The 21,067-nt window shown below is 38.8% G+C and overlaps 1 protein-coding gene across 1 annotated transcript in view; it reads left to right on the top strand.

Annotated features, from left to right (window-relative positions):
* Nucleotides 1-5,124: 5,124 nt before the first annotated feature.
* Nucleotides 5,125-21,067, top strand: part of sting1 (stimulator of interferon response cGAMP interactor 1) — a 43,713-nt gene continuing 27,770 nt past the window's right edge. The window contains exon 1 of the mRNA XM_063000611.1: nucleotides 5,125-5,175. The gene's annotated coding sequence lies outside the window, so the exon portion shown is untranslated. The remainder of the gene's footprint in view (nucleotides 5,176-21,067) is intronic.

The following is a 21,067-nucleotide window of genomic DNA, read 5'->3' on the forward strand; positions in this document are numbered from 1 at the left end:
ACTAGGCGAGTTCATATGCGAATCAGCTTTGTGTACGGAGAGCCACACCCTGATCGCATTATTCCTCAACTCTGTGCAGACGCCATCAGTCAGCCAGCAGAGGTCGTAATTTACTTAGTTATGAGGAGTCCCTATCCGGATTATCCTAATAAGCCAACCATTGTTCATGTAGGTGCCCAGCCCAGCTGGATGACAGAGCTGATTTTCAAACCGACGAGCTCGAAATGTCAGCTCTGGTGTGCTAGTGCGTTTTACAGCTGCACCACCTGAGCGGGCTACAATCTTGTTTTGTAGAAGTATTCTTTTTAAACTGAATGATAATTCTCTTAAAGTTTGGTGAGCCAAAGTAGTGAGCCAAAAGCTATCTTAGCTTTCAAGAAATTGTTGGTGGATCTTTTACAGTCATGATACCCCTAACTGTTACCACTTCATTTGCTTATTATGGAATGTTTCGAAATGTTGTAGCTTGCATGTTTACTGTTATTTTGCCCCTGCTTTTTTGAGAGTTGCAGGCATTATACTCAAAATGTGTTAATATTGTACATATAATACAATTAAGTTGGTCAGTGAAGACATTGGTAATCTGGTTCGGGAGAATTAACAAATCACAGATTCTTGTTTTCATTGCACTTTTCATTTAAGTTTATATATCTGGTATCATTCCTTACATGCATTGATTGGGTTTTCTATCAGACTTGCTTGTCTTGATTTGTGTGGTGGGTTAGGCTAGACTTGTGGCCTAAACTATGCTTGTCCTCAGTGGCCTGGTCAGTGATTTGTCTTTGTAAGCATCAGTGTGGATGCAGGCAGCTATCAAAAACGAAGAAGCCGTTGGCCAAAATCTTCATCAAATGAATCACTCTCTCATAATGTGTTCACACAAGCTCATCAATAGTGCATTAGGCCAAGAATGCAGATGATAAATGCAAATTGTACCAAGTATATTGTATTTTGTATGAGATTGAGCATTGAAATGCCAATTCTTATTGAGGTTTATAGCCACCCTTCATACTGACATTGCCATGCATCACTATTTAACTTAAATGTGTATGTCTGTTAATGAAATATGTGTTTAAAATCTTACAAAGGTCTATATGGTTTATGTCAAAACTTTGTTCAGTCTCTCCAATAATTTACAGAGTAGCATTAGTACTAAAGCCAGCGAAAAATGTTCCCTAAAATATCATTGTAGCTATCTAAGCAATTTTCTTGCAACCAGGTTGTATCAAAGGGCGTTTACAGTGTTGTATAATAATAACTTATACACTTTTAATTTACATTCTTGCTCATTTGCAATATTTTGCTACTAGCATTTAACAGATTAGCATCAAATACTGTTCACTAAATATATGAGGACTTTTCATTGCAGTTTGAGGAATTCTTCATCCATGTTTAATAGTCAGCTGCTGTTGCATTTCATTGGAGTCTTTGCTATAGGACCCCAATGTCAGTTGGCAAAAAGAGATGTGCTTATTTCCAGAATATTTGTTTGCATAACCTGCTTTGGACCAGTGGGTTCAACATCTGCAAAGACTGCGGACATTCACACAGTTCACACATGTACTGAACTTTCTAATCCCGGTCCTGGTTTGTCCAGGCGGTCCTGCTACAGATCCAGCTACATATAACACATTGGATCTTACTTTGTAGATAAATATTTAAGCAATTTTTATTTATATACACCGATCAGCCATAACTGTAAAACCACCTCCTTGTTTCTACACTCACAGTCCATTTTATCAGCTCCACTTACCATATAGAAGCACTTTGTAGTTCTACAATTACTGACTGTAGTCCATCTATTTATCTGCATGCTTTGTTACCACCCTTCCTGCTGTTCTACAATGGTCAGGACCCCCACAGGACCATGACAGAGCAGGTATTATTTGGGTGGTGGATCATTCTCAGCACTGCAGTGACACTGACATGGTGGTGGTGTGTTAGTGTGTGTTGTGCTGGTATGAGTGGATCAGACACAGCAGCGCCGCTGGAGTTTTTAAATACCATGTCCACTCACTGTCCACTCTATTAGACACTCCTACCTAGTTGGTCCACCTTGTAGATGTAAAGGCAGAGACGATCGCTCATCTATTGCTGCTGTTTGAGTTGGTCATCTTCTAAACCTTCATCAGTGGTCACAGGATGCTGCCCACGGGGCGCTGTTGGCTGGAGATTTTTGGTTGGTGGACTATTCTCAGTCCAGCAGTGACAGTGAGGTATTTAAAAACTCCATCAGCATTGCTGTGTCTGATCCACTCATACCAGCACAACACACACTAACACACCACCACCATGTCAGTATCACTGCAGTGCTGAGAATGATCCACCACCCAAATAATACCTGCTCTGTGGTGGTCCTGTGAGGGTCCTGACCATTGAAGAACAGCATGAAGGGGGGCGGGGGGGAAACAAAGCATGCAGAGAAACAGATGAACTACAGTCAGTAATTGTAGAACTACAAAGTGCTTCTACATGGTAATTGAGCTGATAAAATGGACAGTGAGTGTAGAAACAAGGAGTTGGTTTTAATGTTATGGTTGATTGGTGTATGTTACATTCTTTGATTTTAGCAATTTAAGTGGTTTGGGGGTTTTATTGGCTTGTTTACTGTTGCTGTAAATTTAAATCCCTTGTATGAGCTGCAGCCTTGATTTGATTATTTATTATTTATTCTCTTTTCTCTGTTGATGTACAGAAACTGTTCAGTTGTGTGAATGTACTGTAGAATCATTTAAAAAGCATGACTGCATGGGTAAATCAAAATGTAAAGCAAATCCAGACATGGCTTATCGTGTCTTAACATTTTTAAGAAGTATGTTTTGATCACCATTGTTCTCATTTATATAATAATAATAATAATAATAATAATACTTTTATTTATTATAAATAAGCTTTCTGCTCTTTTCTCCACTTTGTGTTTTTTCGTCAGGTTGCACACTGTGGTTCACTTTAACGATAATTTAAGCCTTTTATAAGTTGTGATTTTCTCTTTTCTCTTTTTAGTACTTTTCTTTGGCAGTTTTGGCATCATGGCATCAGGTCTACGGTGTACGGTGTACGCATCGCATGCCCCATGGGACAAATCTCTCTTTTTTTTTTTACCTTTGAATAAAATATGCATGACACTTTTTGTCAGTTCTGTGTTCACATATTTCACTGTAAAATGTACAGACAGAAGACAAATTAAAGAAAAAAAAACATTAATTGTGTCTGAATCTCTGGAAGAAAACTCACACTGGCACAGCGAGAACATGCAAAACTCACAGAGAGGGATTGGATTTCAGGACAGAAGCCAGGTCATGAAGAACCAGTATAGTACGAGGGATCTTCAAAAAGTTTCCGCATCTTTATATTTTGGTTGTAAATGGTGAGCGTGGGAGGAGTAGTAATTGGTCATGTCTGAGAAACTGAGTGAGAGCTTATAGTCTGGATTTAGCAGCATCTGATTTCCACCTTTTTGGACGCTCAAAGAAGCTTTAGGGGGAAGAAGATTTTTATGTGATGATGTGAAAGCAGCGGTGCATCAATGGCTACACGCTCAACCAAAAAATTTTTTTGCTGTTGGCATTAAAAAGTTGGTACGACACTGCATGGGAAAAATGCATCGGAAGGTGACTATTTAGAAAAGTGATGTAATATATTTTTTTAATTCTTAATAAATAGAGTTAAAGTGTGGAAACCTTTTGAAGAACCCTCATAGTTTCACAACTGTTTGCTTGATGGATGTAAATAGAACCAAATCCCAAATTGTTGGTAACATACTATTTACATCTACTGTAGATATGACAATTAATATGCTTTTATAAACAACATGCTTCTATACACAATATAGTGCACAAAGTAGTGTAAAGGAGAGTGTCAGCACAATTACAAAAGCTTTGTTTATAGATGTATATACTTTGAAGAGTTCAGGGTTTGAAATTGCTGATTAAGTAGGGATGGTGGGACAAAGAAAAAATGTTATAAACAAACATAGCCTTTGAAGACACCAGATATGTAATGTACTGTAAGACTGATCTGTTCTAAAGGCATTTGGTCGCAGTTGTAACTGCTGAAGTACGCACTATCAATTACTAAGTTTAGAGGATCATTCGTTTTTTAATAAACACATTCTTTATCCAAAAAAGAAGCTTCTGGGCGCTCAGGTAGCGCAGCGATAAAACACACGCTAGGACACCAGACCTAACATCACGAACATCAGTTTGAAACTCAGCTCTGCCATCCTACAACGATTGGCTTGTTGTTTAAGGGGGTGCCTGAGGAGATTTCTAATAACTGATGCAATTCTGACCTCTGCTGGCTGATTGATGGTGCCTGCACAGAGATGGGGGATAATGTGTAATCAGGGTGTGTCTTTCCATAAACAAAGCTGATCCACATATGAACTTACCTCGTGAAGGTGAAACAATGAAGTCGGCTACTGCACACATGTTGGAGGGGGCATGTGTTAGTTACATCAGTAGAGAAGAAGCGTAATGCAATCGGGCAATTGGACACGACTAGATTGGGAGGAAAATTAGAAGACAATGCAAAAAAAATGGATCTTCAAAACGTTTCCGCACTTTTATATTTTGGTTGGAAACGGTGAGGGTGGGAGGAGTAGTAACTGGTCGTGTCTGAGAAACTGAGAGAAAGCTTTTAGTCTGGATTTAGCGCCATCTGATTTCCACCTTTTTGGACGCTAAAAGAAGCTTTAAGGAGAAGAAGATTTTCATGTGATGATGATGTGAAAGCAGCGGTGCATCAGTGGCTACTCGCTCAACCGAAAAATTTTTTTGCTGATAGCATTAATGAAAAAAATGCCTCTGAAGGTTACTATGTAGAAAAGTGATGTTATTTGTTTTTTTAAATTCTTAATAAATAGAGATAAAGTGTAGAAACCTTTTGAAGAACCCTCGTATTTTGGCCTGTGGCGTCACATAAGTGAAACTGAAAGTGAAACCAAAAAAGAGAGAGAGAGAGAGAGAAAGCAGAGTAAGGAGAAGCAGATAAAAAAAGTGGGTGGAACAGAGAGTCGAAACGGCAGAGTAAGGATAAACAGATTCAAAGGAAGCGAGATTCCGAGTCTGAAACAGATCTGGAGGGAGACAAAGATCAAGAAAACTTAGAGAAAGAAAGAAAACCTTATCACTGTATAACGAATTGTGCTTGTTGCACTGCTCAGTCTGATCACAGGTAAGATTCTATACATTTTCATTTTTTCATTGTCAGAAATATACAGTATTAGTGTGTAGTATAGTGTAATAAACTAGTGTTAATTGTACTCTATTTTTTTTATATTGCATTAGAGACATTTCCCTACAACAGAAATACTGCATTAGGTGTGGGTGTGAATTTCCTGTGTCTATAATCTAATGACATTTATATTATGATGTGATGAAAATGTATATAATACCAGCTTTGTGTTTTCAATGCTTTCTGCAATTCGCCCAAAAAAGTTTACAAATTAGATTTTTTAAAAAGATTATTATAGTTTTTCTGGAAATATGACTAAACTATAATGGGTCACATACAGTATATACACATACAGTAGCAGCATGTATTAATAATTAGGTTAGGTAGACAGTTCTATAAATTATACAAGGTGGATGCTAAATTATTTGCAATCTTTAAATCTTGTGTTTAGAAATATTTTTGAACTGACTGACATTTCTCTTGAAGTTTGGTACAAAGTAGTGAGTCAAAACCCATCTTAGCTTTCTAAATGTCGTTGGTGGATCTTTTACGGTAATGATACCCCTAACTGTCACCACTTCCTTTGCTCATTATGGAATGTTTTATAATGTTGTAGCGTGCATGTTTACTCTTATTTTGCCCCTGCCACAACTTTTTGAGAGTTGCCTCCATTAAACTCAAAATGTGTTAATATTTACAACATACAATTAAGTAAGACAGTAAAAACATTAATAATCTGGTAAACTTTGTATTTTCGAGAACTAAATAAGGGTTCAAGAGAATTAATTGGGTTTTCTTTCAGACTTGCTTGTCTTTCTTGATTTGTGTGCAGGAGGTCTTCATGCAGTGGTGCGTTAGGTCGAGCTAGACTTGTATAAACTAGGCTTGTTAATTTTTATATTGCATTAGAGACGTTTCCTTACAACAGAAATACTGCATTAAGTGTGGGTGTGGATTTCCTGTGTCTATAATCTAATGACATTTATATTATGATGTGATGAAAATGATGTGATATATATATATGGTATATAATGCCATATAATGTTTTCAATGCTTTCTGCAATTTGCCAAAAAAAAACTTAAACAAATTTGATTTTTTTTGTACTTTATTGTAGGTTTTCTGGAAATATGACGATGGGTCAGTAATATACACATACAATAGCAGCGTGTATTAATTATTTGGTTAGATAAACAGTTCTATAATGTCACCTTTGCAACATTACCGTCTTACTTCCTATGAGGCATTATGACTAATTCACAAGGAGTCATTTCTAAGCAACTTAAACTAGCCAAACTGCTAACTTGGCAATTTCCTGGAAGTATATACACCGATGAGGCACAACATTATGACCACCTCCTTGTTTCTACACTCACTGTCTATTTTATCAGCTCCACTTACCATATAGAAGCACTTTGTAGTTCTTCAATTACTGACTGTAGTCCATCTGTTTCTCTACATACTTTTTTTAGCCTGCTTTCACCCTGTTCTTCAATGGTCAGGACCCCCACAGGACCACCACAGAGCAGGTATAATTTAGGTGGTGGATCATTCTCAGCACTGCAGTGACAATGACATGGTGGTGGTGTGTTAGTGTGTGTTGTGCTGCTATGAGTGGATCAGACACAGCAGTGCTGATGGAGTTTTTGAACACCTCACTGTCACTGCTGGACTGAGAATAGTCCACCAACCAAAAATATATCCAGCCAACAGTGTCCTGTGACCACTGATGAGGGCCTGCTCTGTGGTGGTCCTGTGGGGGTAAAAGTAGTAAAAGCAGTAAAAGGAGTAAAAGCAGGCTAAAAAGGTATGTAGAGAAATAAATGGACTACAGTCGGTAATTGTTGAACTACAAAGTGCTTCTATATGGTAAGTGGAGCTGATAAAATGGACAGTGTGTGTAGAAACCAGGAGGTGGTTTTAATGTTATGGCTGATCACTGTACATCACAATACAAAATGCATAATAGCATAAGATGCTCTCTTGAATAACTGAGTGTTGCCGTAAGCTCTTTTGCGACTCATTTATTAAAGAAGGTCAAAACTATTTAAATACTTCTGTAAGTAATTGTAATAATTATCTGGTGGACATTAACAACCCATTAACACTACAGTATAAAAAGTAGAGTTTTATTTGGTTTGGGAACATTAAAACTCAGTAAATGTTATGTTTCTTCTGTTTTTGTTAATTTGTTACATTTATAGACATCACAAGTAAACATAAAATACAACTTTTACATTATCATTCCATTTAAATACACAAGCTGGCATGCTGAGATTCTCCTTCAGGATTTTAGTACAGTGGGCAGAATTCATGGTTCCAATAATGTTGACAAGTTGTCCAGTTGAGCATCTACCATGATGCCATTTGTGCCCAGTGTTTTTCTTACTGTATAATCACGTACATTCACCCTAACTGAGGCAGGTGAGGCCTGCAGTTTTTAAGATGTTCATCTGAGTTCTTTTGGACGTTCTAGATAAGTCGCTGATGTTTTCTTGGTTAAATATTGCTAAGTCGGAAACTTTTGGGAAGGTTTACCATTGTTCCAAGTTTTCTCCATTTGTGGATAATGGCTCTTGTACTGTGGTTTGCTAGAGTCCAAAAGCCTTAGCAATTTCTTTGTAATCTTTTCCAGATTTCTAGATTTCAGTAACTTTGTTTCGTGTCTGTATATGAATCTGTTTAGAACAGGGGTCGGCAACCCGCGGCTCCGCGTGGCTTGGGAAAATAAATTATAAGTACAGTCCAACTTCGGATCCACATATGTACAGTGTATCACAAAAGTGAGTACACCCCTCACATTTATGCAGATATTTAAGTATATCTTTTCATGGGACAACACTGACAAAATGACACTTTGACACAATGAAAAGTAGTCTGTGTGCAGCTTATATAACAGTGTAAATTTATTCTTCCCTCAAAATAACTCAATATACAGCCATTAATGTCTAAACCACCGGCAACAAAAGTGAGTACACCCCTTAGTGAAAGTTCCTGAAGTGTCAATATTTTGTGTGGCCACCATTATTTCCCAGAACTGCCTTAACTCTCCTGGGCATGGAGTTTACCAGAGCTTCACAGGTTGCCACTGGAATGCTTTTCCACTACTCTATGACGACATCACGGAGCTGGCGGATATTCGAGACTTTGCGCTCCTCCACCTTCCGCTTGAGGATGCCACAAAGATGTTCTATTGGGTTTAGGTCTGGAGACATGCTTGGCCAGTCCATCACCTTTACCCTCAGCCTCTTCAATAAAGCAGTGGTCGTCTTAGAGGTGTGTTTGGGGTCATTATCATGCTGGAACACTGCCCTGCGACCCAGTTTCCGGAGGGAGGGGATCATGCTCTGCTTCAGTATTTCACAGTACATATTGGAGTTCATGTGTCCCTCAATGAAATGTAACTCCCCAACACCTGCTGCACTCATGCAGCCCTAGACCATGGCATTCCCACCACCATGCTTGACTGTAGGCATGACACACTTATCTTTGTACTCCTCACCTGATTGCCGCCACACATGCTTGAGACCATCTGAACCAAACAAATTAATCTTGGTCTCATCAGACCATAGGACATGGTTCCAGTAATCCATGTCCTTTGTTGACATGTCTTCAGCAAACTGTTTGCGGGCTTTCTTGTGTAGAGACTTCAGAAGAAGCTTCCTTCTGGGGTGACAGCCATGCAGACCAATTTGATGTAGTGTGCGGCGTATGGTCTGAGCACTGACAGGCTGACCCCCCACCTTTTCAATCTCTGCAGCAATGCTGACAGCACTCCTGCGCCTATCTTTCAAAGACAGCAGTTGGATGTGACGCTGAGCACGTGCACTCAGCTTCTTTGGACGACCAACGCAAGGTCTGTTCTGAGTGGACCCTGCTCTTTTAAAAACGCTGGATGATCTTGGCCACTGTGCTGCAGCTCAGTTTCTGGGTGTTGGCAATCTTCTTGTAGCCTTGGCCATCTTCATGTAGCGCAACAATTCGTCTTTTAAGATCCTCAGAGAGTTCTTTGCCATGAGGTGCCATGTTGGAACTTTCAGTGACCAGTATGAGAGAGTGTGAGAGCTGTACTACTAAATTGAACACACCTGCTCCCTATCCACACCTGAGACCTAGTAACACTAACAAATCACATGACATTTTGGAGGGAAAATGACAAGCAGTGCTCAATTTGGACATTTAGGGGTGTAGTCTCTTAGGGGTGTACTCACTTTTGTTGCCGGTGGTTTAGACATTAATGGCTGTATATTGAGTTATTTTGAGGGAAGAATAAATTTACACTGTTATATAAGCTGCACACAGACTACTTTTCATTGTGTCAAAGTGTCATTTTGTCAGTGTTGTCCCATGAAAAGATATACTTAAATATCTGCAGAAATGTGAGGGGTGTACTCACTTTTGTGATACACTGTATGTGAGCAGCTATTCTCCACCATGAACAATGTTAAAAACAAACATCGCCCAAAGGCGATATAAGGATGACGGCTCACGGCATTTTTTGTTTGCTACATGGACATTTAAAGTTCAGCTTTTTAATTCATTTGAAAGAGACCTTCAACTCGGCGTGTTTATTATTATTTTTTTTTTAAGAGTTCAAAATGTGTTCATTAAATAAATAAAATTTAATTTTCACTGTAGCACTTCATGGATTTCATAAGCAACACACTATACAGTGGTACCTCGGTACACTGTAAGCCCGGATAAGTTCAATCTACTTAAAAAATTTGAGGAAACCGGTTGCCTTAAAAAAGTTAAGTAATGTATAATGAAAACTTGAGTTAGCATAACTTAAAACATTAAGTTATTACACCTAAAAGGCAAGTTGATTAAACTTTCTTTTTTTTGTTATACCAACTGCTTTTCCCAATAATTCTACTTATTGTCTTGAGCTCAATGGAAAAAACTATTGATTTCTTCTTAGTTTTCATGTTAATTACATTTTAAATATGAATTACAAATGTTTATAGAGAAACAGACACAATTATAAAATTATTTTTCTTTATTTCACTTCAGAAGTATTTACTTAAAATACAACATGTCAAGAAAACATCTTTAAAACTGTACAAACTGTATATAAAGTTCTGATGAAACACAAACAGCTCCTCACAGTAACCATGAACCTGTAAAACAACAAAAAGAAACAAGAAACAGAAGTATTAAAATCAACATTAATAGCATTAATTTAAGGATTAAAATAAAGCAAGCCAGCACACTCTTTGCTTCGTATGAAGGCTAACATGCTAGCATGTAGCCTAAACACGGCAAATAAAGCAGCGCTGTTTGATTATTTATTTAGTGTCAACATTAAGATCATTTGTTTTAAACAAAATTGTTAAGTAAAGTACAACACTTACCAAAATTAGACGGAAGATGGAAAAAGCCCCATCAGACTGGTGTACATGCTACTCAAAAATAGCATAATGAGGAAGAAAATGTTTGTCCACTTAGTTTAACAAAGGTTCTATATAACAAAAGACATTTCAGGAAGACAAGTTTACTTTTGCAAAAAGCCTTAAATGAAAAGTAAAAAGTAATTTGCAACAACAGGTTACAAAAGTTAAAACAAATGGCTGCCTGATTCACCAACAGCGAGCTGAAAAAAGGCAGACTTACATGTAAATGGTGGCGTTTTTCTGTTTTATTACCTTAACTTCACTTTAATTTAATTTAATTTAATTAAAGTTAATCTGATAGAAAAGTATTTTTTTTTGTTTAGTAAACTTAAATCTTTTAGCACATTTAAATGTGTACTCAAATTAGTACAATGTACTCTGCATTTTATAGTAGAGCAAAAAAACTTAAATAATTTATGTATGTTGTACTAAAAATGTTTGATTAAATATAAAGTCCGGGCTTACAGTGTATACGTCCTTAATCCGTTCCAGATCCTTGGACTTATACCAAACAGGACGTATACCAAACGAAAATCCTGTTGTTATTGGCATATTATAAGTTGATGGGGTTGTATAAAACAATTTATAAAACGGATAGTTCCGGTCCTAAAATCTGATTGGCTGAGCTGCGTTTAAAGCCGCTGTTAAATCCCCGATATAAGCGCACCTGTAACCACCTCACATCATTCCATATTAATACGCCACTGAAAAGACAAAGTGCAAACTTGGTTGAACACTATTTTAACTCATGTACTATACATGGAAACGTCCAGATTAATATAAACAGTAATCCTGATCATTAAGCGGGTGTTTCGTCCAAGAAATAGTGTAATAGTTTGTGAATGTTACGTTCGCCCTCATGTTGCCTAGCAACACGGCACGCCGTTAACGGGACTACAGTACCTGAAAATTCACAGAGAGTTATAGCGCGTTATAGCTATAGATTATAGCGCGGGTTGTTCACTGAATGGTAAATTTTTCACGTCCAAACAGGACGTATACCAAGTTGGACTTATTCCAAAGCAGACGTATACCGAGGTTCCACTGTACTTGTTTATACAAAGCGTAAAGGTAAAAATGGCTCTTTGGGTGTTAAAGGTTGCCGACCCCTGGTTTAGAACATGGCATCCTGCTTTACAGGAGTAATGATTCAGCAGCTATGATAATAATCTTGCCTGGGTGTGGCTTCTGTTCTGTGGCTAGTGTTAGTGATTTGAATATGAGAGATACATAGATTTAAATAACCCAGCTTCCAGACAAGCTGGGATACATGGAAGATGTATTTCATTGTACCATGTACATGCATTTATATGAAATAAAGGCATTCTATCTGACTTGGATTATTATAGATGTGAGATATTACTCAAAGAACAGGTCTATTATAAACAAGTACCTGCTGAAACATGAGTAACACTGTCTACGGTCATGGGCATGCGCTTAGTTAAATAAACAAAGAAAAGATAATAGCAATAGAAACATTCGACCCATTTCCAGCAACTTTAGATTTGACCATCTAGACAAATTCTCTTCTAGTCTGGAGTGACAGACCACTATTCCTCGTACTTTGTTATAGGTGCAGTTAAAGTAACCCTTTATACATTGTTACAGAGAGGAAATTAGGAATTAGGCATCAGCTTGGTGCCTTTGTCAAGTCAAGTCAAATTTATTTATATAGCGCTTTTTACATTGGACATTGTCTCAAAGCAACTTTACAGAATCCAGGACCAACAGACCAAAAACCCGACAGGGCAACAGTGGCAAGGACAAACTCCCTTAAAATTACAGGAAGAAACCTCGAGAGGAACCAGACTCAGCAGGGACCCATCCTCTTTGGGTGGCCTGTAGGTTACTTTAAATAAATAGGATTTACACAAATCATACAAACACAAAATTAAATTGAACTGAAAGTTATAACTACCAAAAAAATATTTGGAGTTCTTCATTGTTCAGTCCAGTCTGTGATAAGGTCCATTGTAAGTTCTGGAAATTTTTGGTGCAGACATGCCAGGTTCCCGTCACATCTAGTAGAAGCAGCATTATTGGCACTGCAGTCTCGACTTGCAGTCTTTAACCTTGAGAGGGTAAACAGGTTTCCTTCAGAACCACCTCGGGGTAAAACAACAGATGATGTAGTTACAATGTGAAATCATTAAGAGTAAAATTTCAGTTTTACAGAGAGTAGCTTTAGACTCCGGCACCCCTAATTATTACAGCATAACTAAGTTTGCTTGTTTAGTTTGAAAAGACTAATAAATGTGTTTTCAATCTAGACTCGAACATCGAGACTGTGTCCGAGTCCCGAACAGAGGCAGGAAGATTATTTCAAAGTTGTGGAGCTTTGTAAGAAAATGCTCTTCCACCAGCCGTGATCTTTTTAATTCTAGGAACTATAATTAACCCTGCATCTTGTGAACGAAGTGAACTTGCTGGGCTGTAGTGATCAATAAGTTCACTCAGATACTGTGGAGCCAGACGAAATTTAACTGGCAGCCAGTGTAGAGATGATAGAACAGGACTAATATGATCAAACTTTCTAGTTCTGGTTAGCACTCGAGCTGCTTTGTGACCATAGAATTGAGTTTAAACTAAAATGACTGACTGTAGCTGAAAGAAAATAATTGGACAGTAAACACAGCAGGCAAACTTGGACTCTTGACAGTGTGTAAGTAGTTTCAATACCATTTCTTTTTTCTGTGGCCTATTGTCAGTCTAAAACAGATAAGACAGGTGTAGACACATGGGAAGTGTAAGTAAACCAAGCTGAGTCGCCAGCTGAACCACAGATCTGTTTTAATTATTTAAGGCAAGGAGTTGACCACTGCTAGTGATGTGAAAGTCAGCAATGCACGACAGGGTATAAGTGGTATTGTTTAGTGCTGTTAGTCTTGAGGTCATTACTTCAACTATCAGATCAGATCTAATGACAATATCTAACTATTCTAAACTGCTTTTGATTATTTGACTCTGATTCTGACACTACACTCCATTTTGGATCTTTGTCCGGCTGCATAATGCCTAGTTCACACTACACGATTTTTGCCCTGATTTTCGCTCACCCACTGGTCGGCGCTAGATTTGCCGGCTTGGGGGCAACTCAGCGTTCGCTCGGCGATCGAAACTCGGCTCTCAGTCGCTATGTGTGAACTACTCAACAACTCGATCCGAGCATCTCGAAGCGAGATTTCTAGCATGTCAGATATCTGAATCTGAGTTGCCCGTCTGCCAATGAGTGCTGTGTCGAACAGCCAATGCGAACACAAGATACGGGGTGAGGAGAAACACAGGGGAGGCGTTCCAAAAAGGTGGGACAGGGGCATAATATAGTTTATTTCAGAAAACATCAGCACACACACACAAGTTTTACAGTATTTGTGACCTTATCGTTCTCTACAAAACATAACATCAATGGTGCATTGCAAAAAATATTTATTAACCTCCAACTCAAGTTAATCCAAGAACAATCCATGCTGTTCGTGTAGCCAAATCAACTCGGATTTATTTATTTTTCCTCTTTGTTTTTACGCTGCACATCAGCGCACAAACTTTGATCACTCGCTACTTGTTGACGTGCATTTTTGGACGTGGTATCATTAAACCCCTTGTCACTTCTCGCATGTGTTTTCGTGACAGAACGTAGTTTGGGAGACCAGAGAAGCTCGCCTGCGATTCCAGTTGGTGACAGATCGTGTAGTGTGAAACCCCCTATCGCCAATCAGTCGTGTAGCATGAAAGCCACACCGACTTGTTGTGTAGTGTGAACTGTACAGCAACCTGACAACTTGGAAAGTCGTGTAGTATAAACTTGGCGTAATCCACTTACACATCAGGTTCAAATTTATGTCAGATGACCTTACAGTTTCATCAAAAATTTACTGTCTTTTTGTGAGACATAATGAGTCCCTTATTATTCAAACAGGACACTGTAGGACATCATCCTAGTAGTTTTTACAAATGTCAGATGAGTTGTTTTTGATGAGTGTAATTAGGGAACACTGAGACATGGGTTAGGAAAGCTAGTGCAAGTATTTATTACAAAGAAAAACAGAACAATACAATCAGACATCCCAACTTGCAAAAACTCATTTCAGGTAGGTACCGGACCTCGACCCCGACCCCCCAAGCCCCAAAAAAAAAAAAAAAGCTAAAAAACCTCTCGCACACACCAAAGAATATGGGTGATAACAGAACTTTTAGGAGCTGCTAACTGAGCTACTAAGCTAACTGTTCGCGTCACAAACACATTAATGTGTACTACATAGTGCACTAGATAGTGTGAAAGATAATAGATTTATGTTCCCTACATAGTGCACTAGATTGTATATTAGAAAATAATTTATGTTCCTTACTTAGTGCACTAGATAGTGTACTAGATAATAGACTTATGTTTCTTACATAATGCTTTAGGTAGCGTATTAGTTAACGGATTTAGGTTCCCTACATAGTGCACTAAATTGTATATCAGATAACGGATTTATGTTCCCTATATAGTGCACTAGATAGCATTTTAGATATGAATTTATGTTCCCTATGAGGTGCACTAGATAGTGAATTAGACAATTGGTTTATGTTCCCTACAGTGCCCTAGATAGTGTATTAGATAACGCATTCATGTTCACTACATAGTGCACTAGAAAGTATAACTAGATGATGATTTATGTGCCTTACATAGTGCACTAGATAGTGTATTACATAATTAATTATTTTCCCTACATAGTGCACTAAATTGTATATCAGATAACGGATTTATGTTCCCTACATAGTGCACTAGACAGTATATTAGACAATTGATTTATGTTCCCTACACAGTGCGCTAGATTGTATATCAGATAACGGATTTAATACGCAATCGGGGAAAAAAGTCTGTGTCGCCTGCGTGCACGTTTGTGTGTGTGTCGCTCTTGGCCGCTCGTTCTAGATTCCGGGAGATTTTAGCTGACTTGCGGACATCAGGGAGCAGCTATGTATATGCGGGAGACTCCCGGAACTTCCGGGAGACTTGGGATGTCTGTACAACACAAATGTAAACTAAAACAAGAGTACACCGTTGCTGCACTGGTAATGCATACTAATGCTGGTGATGACAGTTCGTTAACAAGCATGCTAAAGATAACAGTGTGCTTACATATGTGCTAAACTTAATGCTAATAGTGTGCTAACAGACATAGTAAGATGGAGATGCTAATAGTACACTGACTGGGTAAATACTAAGAATAGAATACAAACCCTGTTAGGGAACAGGAACCGTGTTATGCATGTGGATATTGGCTTTGGCTGAGATAACGCCTGTCTTTCAGCAGCCATTATCTCAAATGTATCACTTTATTTCCAGGTGACCTTTGTTCTGTTACATTCTCACATCTCTTAGTGACTTCTACATTTCTTTATTCATGTCACACAATTGTTTTACAGTCATCAAAAACTATCTTTAAAACATGGGATCATTTCCTTCACCTGCTGATTACACATAAATCACGTTGTCTGAATGTACCATTGTTTTACACTGATCAAAAAATGGCTATACTGATTACTTCTGTGAGGAATAGTTTTATGTAATGATGTTAATTAATCTTATATACTAAATCCAACACATTCTTAAATCCTAGTCTGTACAAGAGTGGCACTGGGTAAAAAAGAGAACCCATCTGCCTTGGTGAGGAGTAAGGTGTTGGGCTTTGTTTTTGTATTATTATTAGGGATGTTAAAAATCAGGGCACATGTGCCACGTTTCAGTTATTCATTTAAGATGAATCGATATTCACTTTAAACAGCAGAGGGCACTGGCACTAGTCACCTCGCCTGGTTGACGACAAAGTTGCCAGGTAGGGAAATCTTTCAGCCAGATTTATTCATGTGAGGATACTCTCTTTATTTGTATTATTCATTTATTTATATAATGTTGGATTTGTTTTTAAAATTTCATATCAGTTTTTACACAATAAGCATTGTTTTGCATAGTTTGTACCTACCTCAGAAATAAAAGGGCATTCATTATTCAGACAAATAAAAGATAAGCACAAATACAGTGTTTTATTTTATTTTTTTAAAGAAATAATAAAAGGAAACTTTGTCATAATTTGTCTTCAATTTCATTTTGTTTAAAAAAATCGGTAAAGAATTCTGTCGTGAACCCAGTATCGTGAATCGTGTTGCATCGGTGGAGTGTATCGTTACATCACTAATTATTATTATTAATAGGGATTATTATAATGATTTTTATAATTATTATATTATTATTTTTCCAAACAAGCTGGGATACGCGAAGAAAGAATTTTGTTGTACTGTACATGTCTGTATATGTATATATGACAAATAAAGGCATTCCATTAAAAAATGGACTGAGTAGGTAGTAAGACAAGCCCCCTCTGACATGTTGTGCAGTAGCCAACTGCTGCTTTTCACCTGAATCAGTATTGTGTACAGATAGTCCCACACCAATCTCTATTAATCCCAGTCTCACAGTCAACAGAGGTTGTAATTGCTGCAATGAGGAATCCTTCTGGCTTGCCCTCCTCTGGACATAGCCACATAGTCAAACATGTCCGTGTAGGTGCTTGACCGAACGATAGCAGAGCTGAGATTTAAAAATCGAGAGCCACTTAAGCACCTTGGCATTGACTTTCTTATTGTGGTGCAAGTTCTTTTGGTCAGTACATTTCACAAATGGATGAAGAGCCATCTTAAACCAATCATGCCACTTCTTTAGGGCCAGCTTAACAGCAGGTAGTTCTTGATTATCCATGTCTTAATTCCTTTACTTTCAAGTTGAGGAGTAGGCAATTGAGTGTAGTTCTTTCGGAATTACCTTGCATTTGGGAAAGAATGGCCTCTACTCCAAACTCTGAAAACTCTTGCTCCACACAGATGTTTCAGTGCAGCTGGCACCAAGAACACAGGATAACGAAACTTCTTGGTAAACTGGTTCAGTCATGAATAACTGATTCATGGTCTCAGTCCTATGTCCTTTGTCTACGAAAAAAACCCGGCTGATGTGGGGGATTTGGAAGGATTAAACCCTGTCCAAGAACCTCCTAAATGTAATCACTCATAGCTAAAGTTTGCTTTAGATCAGGGAAGAGGAGCCTGAGGAAAGAGATCAGTGGCCTAATACTGTGAGGTGGATGTCGAAAGGCTTTGTTTAAACACCTCTCGTAGATCATGATAAATCTCAGAGAAGTGACTAAGATTAGGACTGATGGGAACTTCAATAGCTGTGGAGATGCACTGGATCTGAAGACGTGTCACAGCAGTTTTTTAAACCATATTGTTATTTTGCCCTTCAACCAGATGATTATATAGGATTATGCTGCTTGATCTAGGGAAGACATAGGATCACAGGATAGGATCTAGAGGATTGGATCACAAAAAATTATATATTTGCTATGTTGGGGCTTGACAAAGAGTGACAAAGGGATATATACCAGCTTCTCCAGAATCAGTCATCCATATTGTATATCTAGTGACATTTAGTGAGTGGTCTAATGTTTGGAAAGAGATGTAACTTACCAACCAGTTCTTGAGCTTGGGTGTCTTGGGGCAGGTGATTTTTCGATATCCCATTTCTTCACAGTATAGACATAGACCATTGTTTATCCTATGGGACCATTCTTTGGGCGATAAATTGGCCTGATTTATTTACATGGTCTTGGTTCTACTTGGGTTGGTAACAGTGACGTAGGAAACACTGGATTTCCTATTCTCAGTAGATTTTCCGAACAGAGTAAAACACAGAAAAACTGAGTAGTTCTTGTATTTTACATAAAATGGATAACTGGTAAATGTAATGACTATGCATGAGGTATAGTTTCAGTGTAAAGATATATGGCCAATATAGCCATATATATACATATACATATATACACATATACAGTGTATCACAAAAGTGAGTACACCCCTCACATTTCTGCAGATATTTAAGTATATCTTTTCATGGGACAACACTGACAAAATGACACTTTGACACAATGAAAAGTAGTCTGTGTGCAGCTTATATAACAGTGTAAATTTATTCTTCCCTCAAAATAACTCCATATACAGCCATTAATGTCTAAACCACCGGCAACAAAAGTGAGTACACCCCTAAGAGACAACACCCCTAAATGTCCAAATTGAGCACTGCTTGTCATTTTCCATCCAAAATGTCATGTGATTTGTTAGTGTTACTAGGTCTCAGGTGTGCATAGGGAGCAGGTGTGTTCAATTTAGTAGTACAGCTCTCACACTCTCTCATACTGGTCACTGAAAGTTCCAACATGGCACCTCATGGCAAAGAACTCTCTGAGGATCTTAAAAGACGAATTGTTGCGCTACATGAAGATGGCCAAGGCTACAAGAAGATTGCCAACACCCTGAAACTGAGCTGCAGCACAGTGGCCAAGATCATCCAGCGTTTTAAAAGAGCAGGGTCCACTCAGAACAGACCTCGCGTTGGTCGTCCAAAGAAGCTGAGTGCACGTGCTCAGCGTCACATCCAACTGCTGTCTTTGAAAGATAGGCGCAGGAGTGCTGTCAGCATTGCTGCAGAGATTGAAAAGGTGGGGGGTCAGCCTGTCAGTGCTCAGACCATACGCCGCACACTACATCAAATTGGTCTGCATGGCTGTCACCCCAGAAGGAAGCCTCTTCTGAAGTCTCTACACAAGAAAGCCCGCAAACAGTTTGCTGAAGACATGTCAACAAAGGACATGGATTACTGGAACCATGTCCTATGGTCTGATGAGACCAAGATTAATTTGTTTGGTTCAGATGGTCTCAAGCATGTGTGGCGGCAATCAGGTGAGGAGTACAAAGATAAGTGTGTCATGCCTACAGTCAAGCATGGTGGTGGGAATGCCATGGTCTGGGGCTGCATAAGTGCAGCAGGTGTTGGGGAGTTACATTTCATTGAGGGACACATGAACTCCAATATGTACTGTGAAATACTGAAGCAGAGCATGATCCCCTCCCTCCGGAAACTGGGTCGCAGGGCAGTGTTCCAGCATGATAATGACCCCAAACACACCTCTAAGACGACCACTGCTTTATTGAAGAGGCTGAGGGTAAAGGTGATGGACTGGCCAAGCATGTCTCCAGACCTAAACCCAATATAACATCTTTGGGGCATCCTCAAGCGGAAGGTGAAGGAGCGCAAAGTCTCGAATATCCGCCACCTCCGTGATGTCGTCATGGAGGAGTGGAAAAGCATTCCAGTGGCAACCTGTGAAGCTCTGGTAAACTCCATGCCCAGGAGAGTTAAGGCAGTTCTGGGAAATAATGGTGGCCACACAAAATATTGACACTTCAGGAACTTTCACTAAGGGGTGTACTCACTTTTGTTGCCGGTGGTTTAGACATTAATGGCTGTATATTGAGTTATTTTGAGGGAAGAATAAATTTACACTGTTATATAAGCTGCACACAGACTACTTTTCATTGTGTCAAAGTGTCATTTTGTCAGTGTTGTCCCATGAAAAGATATACTTAAATATCTGCAGAAATGTGAGGGGTGTACTCACTTTTGTGATACACTGTACATACATATACATACGTATATGCAAATACATACACATATACTGTATATATACATTTGCACACGCATGTGCATACAAGTACGTACACACATGGCTACATTAGGACCCTCAGTCTTTAGCTACAGCCAGCCGTCCCTGCCTGGTGGAGTTGTAGAGACTAATGGCTCTGGGTATGAAAGACCTTCTAAGCCTCTAAAAGGACAGTGATATAGTCCAGGGGTAGGGAATCATCCTGATAGGTCAAGCTTGTCCACTCTAGCGCTCCACGAGTTAATCAGATTAACTGATTAATTAAGAGCCTCAATGAAAGCCACTTTAGCAGTTTCTATGAGTAAATGTGTAGCATTGTGGGATATCGGTTCACAGGAGGATTCAGTTGGGTGGTTGGTGAGTGAATCAACATCAGCATCAACATCAGATCTGACAAATATAGCAAACACTGTAATAATTGCACATACACCCAATGCTAAAGCTAAGAATAAGTCAAAGTTGCTTTATTGTCAATACTGCAATATGTACAGGACATACAGAGGATTGAAATTGCGTTACTGTGTTGCAACACTAAACAATAAACACTTAACACTTAATTAAACAATAAACCTAGAATATATGAAGAATATTGTAGCGACCCGCTGCTGTGGCTGAGAAGGGGGCGGAGCTTTACCCAGAAGGACTTGCGGCTATGGTTACAAGATCCACCGTGACCGTGTTATTCAGCACTGGGAATGGGGTTGGCTGTGCTGAATAATGCAGCAGATGGCTTTGGGTTTTGGGCTGTGCAGTTATTAGCTGTGTGGTTATGTATATGTGGTATGAATGTCTATGTGTGTGAATGGATGTTTGTCCACATGGTCACTGAAAGAGCTGATTTCCCATCCCATTTCGTCTTCGACGCCATAGAAACGCTACATTGGTGTCAGAAGTGGGATACAGGTGCCCTGGACTGGGGCAATGGCAGAAGAAATTAAGTTTCTTCAACAGGTGAACCCTTGGCG

This window comes from Trichomycterus rosablanca, chromosome 1, assembly GCF_030014385.1.
Source record: "Trichomycterus rosablanca isolate fTriRos1 chromosome 1, fTriRos1.hap1, whole genome shotgun sequence".
Classification (NCBI taxonomy): domain Eukaryota; kingdom Metazoa; phylum Chordata; class Actinopteri; order Siluriformes; family Trichomycteridae; genus Trichomycterus; species Trichomycterus rosablanca.